Source organism: Astatotilapia calliptera, chromosome 3 (assembly GCF_964374335.1).
Source record: "Astatotilapia calliptera chromosome 3, fAstCal68.1, whole genome shotgun sequence".
NCBI lineage: Eukaryota > Metazoa > Chordata > Actinopteri > Cichliformes > Cichlidae > Astatotilapia > Astatotilapia calliptera.
The window spans coordinates 33,675,877-33,687,621 of NC_137424.1; the positions used below are offsets into that span (position 1 = coordinate 33,675,877).

The 11,745-nt window shown below is 36.8% G+C and overlaps 3 long non-coding RNA genes across 3 annotated transcripts; all 3 read right to left on the minus strand.

Annotated features, from left to right (window-relative positions):
- Window positions 1-3,416: 3,416 nt before the first annotated feature.
- On the minus strand, window positions 3,417-5,125 carry LOC145426274 (uncharacterized). The gene is made up of 6 exons (XR_013906984.1): window positions 4,952-5,125; window positions 4,613-4,756; window positions 4,438-4,485; window positions 4,164-4,241; window positions 3,963-4,016; window positions 3,417-3,766 (listed from the first exon to the last, which is right to left on the minus strand). It is a non-coding gene; the product is annotated as an uncharacterized LOC145426274 (long non-coding RNA).
- A 1,307-nt stretch (window positions 5,126-6,432) lies between these two features.
- On the minus strand, window positions 6,433-7,303 carry LOC113013359 (uncharacterized). The gene is made up of 3 exons (XR_003270818.2): window positions 7,181-7,303; window positions 6,887-7,038; window positions 6,433-6,773 (listed from the first exon to the last, which is right to left on the minus strand). It is a non-coding gene; the product is annotated as an uncharacterized LOC113013359 (long non-coding RNA).
- A 1,159-nt stretch (window positions 7,304-8,462) lies between these two features.
- On the minus strand, window positions 8,463-9,764 carry LOC145426275 (uncharacterized). The gene is made up of 4 exons (XR_013906985.1): window positions 9,636-9,764; window positions 9,413-9,548; window positions 9,221-9,274; window positions 8,463-9,063 (listed from the first exon to the last, which is right to left on the minus strand). It is a non-coding gene; the product is annotated as an uncharacterized LOC145426275 (long non-coding RNA).
- Window positions 9,765-11,745: the final 1,981 nt, after the last annotated feature.

Here is an 11,745-nt window from a genome sequence, read left to right on the forward strand (position 1 = left end):
AGGGAGGCAGCTGGAGATGGGGAGGGAAGGAAGGGAGGGGCAAGTGACCCCTCCCTGGGGCCAGCTCCCCCGCTGACCCCAGTAGACACCCCCATACTCCGCGACCCACCAGGGAAAGGGGGCCCAGGCCCATCCAGACCGGGGCCCAGTGCAGCAGCGCCTCCCAGCCCCACAGAGCCCAGGACAGTCCACCCAACCCCACCACAGAGAAAACTGCACCCACCCCACCATCCACTCATCTTCCAGACTACATAAGACAATAAACGCCCAGGCTGAGATCTTCCTCCACCTCTCCTGTATCTCCCCCTCCTGCAGAGAGAGTTCCTGAAGAGAGGAAAGCTCCTGCAAGATGTGACAACCTCCCTCACCAGTTGAAGAGCCCCCCAGTTGGCTCAACGCACCGGCGGCACCCTGCGCCAGGGCTGGGCCCCCATGCACCCACCCGCCCACAACCCCGGCAACACACCAACCAGGACCCAAGCCCCCGAGGCCCGGCCAGGGCCCCAGCCCAGAGACGGAGCGCCCCCAGAACCTCACGCCCATCTCGGACCAACCCAGGGGCAGCCAGGCTACCAGGTCAGTAACCCACGTCCGTCAGCACAGACCCTCCCCTAGGCCCGCTGCACGCAGCCACGAGGAAACAGTCACCTGAGAGCCAACAGAGCCCCTAATTGGACATGACCGCTACCCCCGGGTTGAGCCCCCCAAGGAAGATGCCTCCGGGGAACCCCCCGACGCCCTAAGCCTGTCCCTACCCCCACACCAATCACAACAGTGAAGGCGGGACCAAACTATGACCCCCCACCCCCACTAGGTGATGGAGCTGATCGAAGGAGCCCAGAGCAATTGATCTGATGTGGTGGCAGAGGCTGTATCAAGACTAATGTAATCTAATAGATAATTTCTATATTGGTTAGAATTAAGATTATTTTTATTTTTCCAGTTCATGAGGACTGTTTTCTTGGCTATGCATAGGGCAGTGAAAACCATATGGGCGATATTCTTTTCTGAAGTGACATTATCTAAGCTGCCCAACAAACACACTAAGGGGGAAGTTGGAATGTTACATTTCAGACACTTCGATAAGTCCTCACATATCTCGCGCCAAAACTTCTGAACTGGTGGACAGAACCAAAGAGCGTGGATATAATTGTCCGGTGAATTGGTTTGGCAGTGTGAGCAGTTGTTGGTAGACGTAAAGCCCATCTTGAACATCCGATGACCTGTATAGTGCACTCTATGTAATATTTTGTATTGAATTAATTGAAGACTGGGATTTCTGATTAGATGAAAGGTTTTTAAGCAAGTCTGAGACCAGAAGTTTAGGTCTAAGTTAACTGATAAATCCGCTTCCCATTTTGCAATAGGAAGTGATATTGATTCATCTGTTTTAGAAAGCATTCTGTATGTTTTGGATAGTAATTTAGGGGTTTTAAGAGTAAGAAATTGAACCACACTTGGTGGTGTTTGTAGTTCAACTTGACCCAGTTTAAATTTCTTTTTTACTATGGATTTAATTTGTTGATATTCTAAAAATCTTTTCTTGTTGATCCCATATTGTGTAACTAGTCCGTCAAATGAAATAAATTCTGTTCCTTCTAGTATATGTTCTAAATATTTGATTCCTTTACCACTCCAATCTGAAAAGTTTATCATATTATTGTTTTGTAATATGTCAGGGTTGTTCCAGATAGGTGTACGTTTGCATGGGATTAATGAAGACGCCGTCAATTTTAGAAACTCCCACCATGCTGTCAGTTATGTTTTCATTTTAACATACTGTTTTAACACAATTGATCTAAAATCAGACAAAAAACATAAAGTCAGAGTAGAAAAAGTTACATTTTTTTACTGTAACAACCACAAACATGTTTAATGAATCATATTTCATAACTTTAAATGCAAATATAAATTGTCATTTTTAAAATCCTATGCACGAGTTTTGCAAACAACAAAGTCATTTGCATCCGTTTACCTTTGACCTTGATTTTTTTAAAATAACCATTTCAAACTTATATAACAATCAGCTGCTCTGCATTCAATAAGATGCCACACAAATTATTTGTGCCACTCCAAAAAAATAATTTCTGTCCAGTATAAAGGAGAACATCACAGCCTGATACCTGCAGGTCTGACAGCAGCAGGTGTATCACTCCTGATTCTACCTGGAGATAGCAGTCGCCTCATTGTTCTGACACACAAAACTATCCACAGCACTACACACTAACTACACAAGGCAACTCATTAACTACACACTCTAAACACACTAAACGTCATAAGCAGAGAGTGCTTGCTAGCGCTGTCCTTAGACAATAAACGTGACGAAACTATTGAGGAAAAAACGCTGCGCATATATTGTTTATCATTACTCTGGTTTTACGTGGCCTTTATATGCTAAATTATGGGTTTTATTCTTGTTTGTTTGTTTTCAGCACCACCAGAGGGCTGTTTTTTATTTTCACAGTAATACATATGACCAACAGATTGTCAGTGATCGGCAGAGGCGTGAAGTAACACAGTACAAGTGCATGTGACATTGTGTTTTTTCATGTTGTGAAACCTGCTGCAAAACAAACTGAGATAGACTAACTGTGTTATTTAAAGGTTGCATGAAAATGCTCTGCAGGTTATTACAGAATAAACAGGTTGGTTTGGTTTACTTAAAGCAAAAAACAATGTGTGACTGGTGCAATGGCTGTGGTTTCATGGTCAGCGTTAGCTTACATAAAGAGTAGTAGAATTTCAAGTTGATGATGATGGTGATGGTGGTATAGTGTCTAATTTTAGGACAATATAAACAGTGTGCTATCAGCATAGAAGATGAAAGGCAAAAAGCTGCAGGTTCACACTAAAGAACTAAAGACCTCCCTGTAACACACATCAGTGTTATATTGCTCAGCATGACACACACCCTCCGTTCAGTGGTACAAAGTCTTTCATTTACAACAACCTTTGGCCACAAACTCTGGGCTGCCTGCTTGGGTGTAACAGCCTAGAGGACACTGAGCTGGTTTCATGGTTCTTGAACCCTCCATCCGAATGGACGTTAACAATCTTCAGAACAAACTAGCCCATATCTATGGGCTGATTTCTACTAGTAACACCCATTATCCACTGTTGGGTTGGACAGAGGTAAAATAGCAGGAAAGTGAGTAAATGAATAGATAAAATAAAATGAAGAAATATGTCATTTTCCCTTAAGCTTTCGGAGTTCAAATATCTAAAAATGGATTCATGATTCCATCATATTAATCACATCTATGCTTGACCTGAAGGACATAATCAGAACTTATGAACCAAAGAAAGACTGTCATCATCTTTATTGTAGAGAGCAGGAGGTTATGACAGTTTCTACATGCATCAGATCTGATTCTTTTTCCCTTCAGGGCTTGGCAAAGGAAGCACCACAAAGCATCTTCACATAATACATTTATTTAAATTGCATACAAATGTATAATGTTTAAATTAAAGAATCATTGTCGTAAAACCAAAGAAATTCTGTGTTTACTACAACATTTTGCCAAAGTAAATGAAAGATGGTGATCACCCCACCGAGTATTTTTACTGTTCTTGATTCATCTAGCAAAGTCTTCTTCTTGTCCATGCAAATTTTCCCATTCTTTACAAGGCGCAAATTGATTTCATTCATTTCCTGAATTGGCGGGGACTCTTCTAATAACATCTCCAGTTTCACTTGACGTGTGTAGTTCTCTAACAGTTCATCAATTTCTCTTGTTACCATTTGGAAAATCTTTGTACTTCTTGCCTGAATGAGAAAATAAACATTTTAGCACAAATTATATAACTGCTGTTTTCTACACTTACATGAGTTTGAATTTTCTTTGGTGTGTATCAGATTACTAAATGTATCCTGATGTTACTGGAGTTTTTTAGTTACTAGTTTTATGAATTAAAGACTTTCTCGGTCACCATGTGAATAACTTGGAGACTATCTGACCCACCTTCAGCCTTTCTTCAAAATTTACAGCTCTTTGTAGGGTTTCCTGGAATAGTTCCTGAAATTTTTCCCCAAAAAAACAGAGCACAGTGAGTTTGACAGTTGCTGAACATTTAAAACCACACCAAAGGAAGGGCATTCTTACACAGAAAGGGATCATTTATATGAAACTAATTAACAAAGGTTAAGGAAATATTAAATATACCAGTTGGCCCTTGTGGGTCAGTGAACTTGAGAGATCCAATAGTATTGTGATTGTTTCCTTTCTATATTTGTCTTCTGCCTATTGGGGAAAAAAGATAGCACATTAAAATTTACTATATTATTCTGCATTGTATACTCTGCATTTACTGTGCTTGCAAGACTTGCAGTATAGATAGTCCAGTGTAATATGCATTTATTAAGGTATATTTAAAGAGTTAATTCTTATCTTCTGCCCAAACACTCTACAAAGCCAACTTGGAGACGGAATGACCCACCTTCCATCTGTTTGTGTCTTTTATTCCTTGCTTGATCGCCTCAAGTATCTATACAAACCATTGCAAATAATGAAAAAATGACAGTTAATGAGCTTATGATGACTTAGACTGTATATGTACACAGAAGTGTGTAATTGTTGTATCAAAAAAGGGAATTCAGGAAGACTGAATTCACCCGTTGTTCCTCGGAAGCTTGGGAACTTGCGACTGAAGCAAGACACAGCAGAGAGAAGATGAGAAATAAGCCTTTGGTGGCTATAGTTGGTCCCCTGATTCTGGAAAAGACTGCTGCTGCCATTGCTCTTAGAAGTGGAACAAGCTATATATATATATAGAGAGAGAGATTTTAGATATATTCACCAGCTTTTATTCACCAGCTTTTATTCACCAGCTTTTATTCACCAGCTTTCCATTTTTTTAAGTGATCATGCTTTCCAGGTTGATATAAATTTAATCTGTAAATGAATTCAATATAAATCATATAACTGTGCATGATTACGATTACTACACTTACCTGCTGAGTGAAGAAGAGCTGTTGTACCGTACGGGTGAAGAATGAAAACATAATGCTACAAAGGCTTTATATACGGTGTCACTCCAGCTCACACTATATCTCACGCTTGTGAAAAGCGCTTTCACTATTGTTTTTGTCAAAGTTGTGTTTGTCTAGTCCTGTTGATAGAAGCCCAACGGTTACTGTTATGAAATAACATCATGTAAAAAGAGGTTTTTCTAGTTGAAGCCTTTCCCGTAACCTAGGTTGGAAATGCATAATAAGTATCATAAATAAGTATCATAAATAAGTATCATAAATTACTTAATTACTTTTTAGTAGTGTTTAATAAGTAATAGTAAAGTTACTGTTTATATTTTCTTATTTTATAGGGTTTATTTAACTAAAAAATTAAACTTTTTATGAGTTCATCTGGTTCAGTCAGGTTAATATTGTGAATTAAGTTATTTTAAAGTAACTACACAGAGGAGTTTTATGACCAACAACTGATAATTTTCCTCACTTTTACTTTTAAAGCAAACAGTTGCATGCACATTAAAGACCTTTATCAAATTACATCACCATTTGAAACCTTTCTATTTAGGAATATATTGGTTCGTGGATAGTATATTACAAATACACACTCATGTATAACTAATACACATAAAAACAATTGCCCAGTCATAGCAATAATATGTCCAAAAAGCAGATTTGACAAGTTTAGGATTTTTTTTAATTATATTACTATCTCTTCACCATGTTTCTGAAAGCAGTAGGCATAGTAAAAGAAAAGAAAAGAAAAGAAAAGTATACTACACAGAGCGATTACTATGATCTAAAAATAATTTAGGGCTAGCCATCATTACAATATTGAAGATCCATAATAACCAACAGAAGATACAAAATGAAAGAGAACACAGTAAGATAACAATATGTGAATATAAATTATTAAGAGCTATGAATGCCACACACACTTGTCAGGTACTTTTTCCAAGTTTGGTTATAATAATACCTGGAGTACCAATATAGCATTTTGCATATTATACTATTCCAATGTGAACAGTATAGATAGCATATTTCTTAAACAACCAATCTTTTCATGTCTAATGATGAGATCCAACGATGAGTTTTATAAACTTGAGGGTAGAATGATGAAGAAAACTATTTTCAAGAGTGTAAGCAAATCCATGCCAGTACCCTCCATAATGTCTGGGACAAAGACATCACAAAAATCCAAAGTAAAGACAAAATAGCTTCAACTATTTGCAAAACATGGGAATCATATTTGTCTTTTACTCAAATATTAATGAATGCACCCTGTCAACATGTGATGCCAGTATTGCTGACAGCATCCCTGTGTTAAGAGAACAACATAAACTTACAAAACATAAAGTTTTCTATGTGTTCGATAATAGTTTTAGATCTTTAAGAACATTGAAATAATGAGGTTCAGGAAAGAAAACAATTCCCAGTTCAGGAACAGTAAAAACAAAACAAATAAATGCCTCATCCAGCTCTTTAATCAAAATAGTAATAACAATGATGCCAAACTCTAAATCATATCTATCATTTATTTTAAAGAAGTTAGAAACATTTATAGTTCATTCCATTGAGTTTTAGGATCTCCATCTTTTTTTTCACTTTCTTTTTCACCCATTTTTAACAAGTCATCTTCCTTTCTTTTGAACAGGATCTTGGATTTCTCAAGGAAGTGAATCAAGTTATTTACTAAATCCACCAGTGGTGGAAAATGCTCTGAAAATGATGATGTCTTCATTAGTTCCTGGGTAAATTGAAGATACTGTAGTTTTTCATCAGCTTCTCTTGAGACTGCCTTGATTTTCTGTAATTTGCAAAAGTAGAATGCATCAGTTGCTAAAGAACTGCATATTAACAACTGTAAGTGAAGAAAAAACATCCAGACTTTGATAAGTTTATAGTGACTTATAGTGTTACATTCAAATATTCCTCAGTTGTCTGTGAATTTGACGCATAGACCAGGGACAGCAGCAATAAGATGATTACAGCTTTGGTGTTTCTGACACCAGTCAGTCCTCTGCTTTTGGAGACGCCTGCTGCTGCCGCCATCACTGGTGAAATAAAAACTTCTGGAGAGAAAATGACAGAAAATAAATGAAATGAATAAATGAAGAATTAAATGTATGCTTCCTGTTGTTATGTTATTATTATATATTGTATAAAACATATTAACTATAAACCATCTTATGGTATAGTTTTGGCTGATCTTACCTGGCTGGTGAAAGGAGAAAGAGCTGTTGCACTATACAGGTGTAGACTGAAAACACAATGGACTCACACGTTACAGATACTTTAAGTGCTCTTTCACTTTCATGTAATATGATCCACTTTATGGAAATTAAGGCCCATCAGTTCTGACTTTTAAACAGTCAAAGGATATTCCACATACGTCACCTTTAACAACAGCCACGACAGAAGCGTGGCAGAAAAAGGATAAGAATGTGGTTAAGCATGTAACTCAGCATCATTTCAAGAAAAAACTATCGACCGTTTGTGTACATGAACAGGAAAATCTAGATGGCTTTCCTGGGATTATTTTACAAACTGCCCTGAGACTGGGTTTGTTTAACACATGAGCTACTTATAAAGACAAAGAACTGTGTTTTTAGACATTAAAACAGAATATACAAATGAACGGAAAGCGAATAATCCAATGTTAGAGCCAGCATCACTTTTGTTAAAAATGAGACCAGTTCATAAAACCAGTTCTCCAATGATTAAACTTTTTGGTTTTCGTTTAGTATTCATCACATCATTCTCATATAATCAATAGTATATCTCAACACTAAAATCGACATTACATATATTGAGCAACATAAGCATGAAGCAATATACTTATAACCTGGTAACAGTGTTCATAATTTGATGCAAACACTAAAAACAAAAGTATAAGAAGTACAATTCAGACCCTTTCAGACCTTTATTTGCAGTGTGCTTTTTACATCCATTTGTTTCATTGTTTCTAAAATATGTCATCCTTTGATAATGATTGTATGTATTATAGGGTTCCACATGGCCAATTTCATCAGCGAGCCACAGTCATCCTTCCTTGTGAATTTCACAGTTTGTAAAAATAGGCATTTATAACAAATCATCAGTATTACTAATTTTACTTGACAAACAAAATATACGTGTTTGGTGGTTGATGTTTCCAAATAAATCACAGATTTGGACTAGAATATTCCTGTGCTTTTAGTTCAGCAGCATTGAAGGGGACTTGACCAGATAGCTCATTGTATCCTCATCACATTATTGAGGTATAACCAGAAAACATAGCCTGGCCCTTTTATTTCAGAATGGCAAGGAAAGAAAGGATATATAAAATATAGTGTGTATAATCTAGTTAGCCAAAAACAGTGTAAGAGCTGATTGGTTACAGAATTTAGATTTTTGGCAGTGAGAAAACACTGGATACCAATCAGCCACAGTTCTTGTACTTTCTTCTGAATTTTAAAAATAAAAATTGCAAAAAAAAAAGAAAAAAAGGCAATGATAACAGTTTTATTAAGTTTTTATTCACATTAAAGTGTTTCTTCATATAAATCATTAATAATTGTCAATTACTTCACATGCAAAATCCCCATGATCAGTGGCTTGTACTTGCATTACAACTTTTTTTTAATGAAAATAATGAAAAAGAGAAATTTGAAAAGTTATTTTTTCAGGTCAAACGTAAGTTTACAGTTAGATTTACTCAGCAATTTAAAATATCACTGGGACTCATAAGGGAAAAACATCAAACTGAAACTGCATGGTATAAAAGAGAAGTTTTACAAACACAATACAAAGAGTATTAGAGACATATGCAGACTAATGTGTTACAATTCATCTTTATGTTTCTCTACGTGTGTAAGCCGCTCCATCACAACATTTAGTTTCTCTTCATAGTCCTGGATTTCTCCAGCTGTCATCTCAAGGTGTTTGTCTATGTACTTCTTGGTGGCTTTCAGGAATGTTTTCACGTCATCAATTAAATCCAGCAGTGGTGAATAATGTTCACTTGTTGTATTTAGAAATTCATAGAAAATGTCCAGTAAGCGCATATAATCATCATAGAATAGTGGAATATAGAATATGTCTAATTTGAGATTATCCTGGAGGAGAAAATACAGTAAAACAAATGTGTAAAAATACTTTTATATTCTTTTTTCGGCTTTGGTTGTTTAATAAATTTATAAATATTTATATTAGCAGTGATAGATATTTCACATTACTCATTCACGCTAACAACATGGACAGAGACAGACTCACCTTCCTTGTCACTGCTGCTTGTTGTAATTTCTGAATGTTTTCTTTCAGTTCTTCCTGCAAATCCAGATAGAGAATGTCCTCAAGCAGCCATGTGAAACATGTGTGCCAAAGGCAAACTGGTAAAAGTAAAACTACAACTGGTGTGTGTGTATATATATATATATATATATATATATATCACAGTCATTTTACCAGTTGGTCCTTCTTTATCAGTGAACTTGAAAGGTTGACCAGAACCAACAGGGTGAAAATGATGAATAAACCCCTGATGGTTGTGACACCAGTCACTCCTTTGCTTCTGGATAAATTCACAGTTGTCATCACTCTTCTGAAGAAAACAGAGCATGAAGTAAATTTAAACATTTAAGTAAGAAAATTGCAAGTTTTAATTTGAGTGAAAATTGTATAAAAATACCTGCAATATCTTCTTATAGTACAGTGTTCTAGTTTGTTTTTTTTAACTTGCTACAGGAGAACTGATGAATGATAATATGAAGGGCTCACGCCACAAAATGCTTTATATTCTTCAGTGTCCCCTCCCCCATGACACAGCTTACCTGTGCGTGACTTGGCTTGTCTGTGGGTGTGTCTGTGTGCCTCTGATTTCTAGAAATGGCAATATTCACTTTTGTTTTACAGTAAAACACAAACTTCATTTATGATAAAAAACAAAATAAGTTCAATTCAATTCAATTTTATTTATATAGCACCAAATCACAAAAACTGTCGCCTCAAGGTGCTTTATATTGTAAGGTAGACCATATGACCTCCTATGAGCAAGCACTTTGGCGACAGTGATAAGGAAAAACTCCCTTTTAACAGGAAGAAACCTCTGGCAGAACCAGGCTCAGGGAGGGGCGGGGCCATCTGCTGCAACTGGTTCAGGAGAGAGAAGGAAGACAGGATAAAAGACCGGCTGTGGAAGAGAGACAGACATTAATAACAAGTATGATTTTATGCAGAGAGGTCTATTAACACATAGTGAGTGTTTGAGCTGTCACATTGTGACAAACAGAAAATTGTGCCATTGTAATTGTTAGCCACATGATGTATATTTTGAATTTCACCGGATTGACAAAAGGTTGTGTTCTCAACCGATTGAAACTAGTTGACATTGAGTTTTAAAACAGCATTTTAACCAAATCTTTTTTTTGTTTAGTTTTTTAGTTTTTTTATCATTTGCCTATTTACACTACGTTTAGCACATGCCATGCCATTATTTACCTTGAATTCTTAATAGAACGGTTCACATTCCTTTAATCTGTTTTGTTTTATTTTTTTATAAGCACAGTGGGTTTTTCAACGTTTTCATTTTAACACTAACCATAGTCGTGCTTTCCTGTTTACTGTGAGTTTCTTGTCTTGTCTTGTCAACTATTTTGCCGATGACACCTAGTTATATCTCTTATATCTATATTCCTCCCTCGCACCTTTTTCTCTTACAGAATACCTACCTCAATTAAAATGCTGGTTCACCTCTAATTTTCTGAAGCTTAATTAGGATAAAACTGAAATCATCCTTAGTGGCACTAAATCCTACCTACTGAAGGCAAATCATTTCTCACTCACCATCCATAACTCCACAGTTTTCCCTTTACCTCAGGTTAAGAGCCTTGGTGTCATCCTAGACAGTTCACTATCCTATAAAATCTCAGATCAATAATCTCACCCGTTCTGCCTATTTCCCTCTATGCAACATTAACCGATTACATCCTTCTCTTTCTACCCCATCTACGTCCATTCATGTCCATAGTCTCGTTACCTCTTGTATTGACTATTGTACTTCTCTCTTGCATGGTCTCCCCCAAAAATCCCTCCATAAGCTTCAACTGGTTCAAAATTCTGCTGCCCGCATTATTACCAGAACCACCTCCCATCAGCACATCACCCCTGTTCTTCAGGAACTTCACTGGCTCCCTGTGAATTTCCCGATAGTGTACAAACTTCTTCTGCTCACCTTCAAGACCTTTCATAACCTCGCTCCTCCTTACCTTTCTGACCTGTTAAGCACTATCTCTTCTGCCCACTAACTTCGATCCTCTTCTTCTATCCAGCTTGCTGTGCCTTCTTTCCACCTCACCAACATGTGAAGCAGAGCTTTTAGCTGCTCTGCTCCCAGCTTTTGTTTTTTTATTTTTCTTTGTTGTCATTGTTCCATCATGTATTTTATTCTATTGTTAAGTGTCCTTGGGTTTATTGAAAGGAACTTTCCAATACAAGAAATTATTATTATCATTATTATTTTTGTTAGTATTTAAACATTGGATTTGCCCCGTCCTTATTTTGATGGCCATCTTTCATGATTTTGTTTGACTTTGATTGTCTTGAGTGTCTACATTTGTAACCATTTCCTCCATTGATCAGTGGTCTTTGATCAATGGCTGTTGATCAATGAGTATGACTGATTTTGAAAGCAATGTGCAAGTCAGGCGTTAATGATTATTAAACTAGTATAGTGCTGATAACTACAACTACTAAAAATAAATAATGCTTTAGTTTAGTAAAGTTTACATTGTTCCTCACAC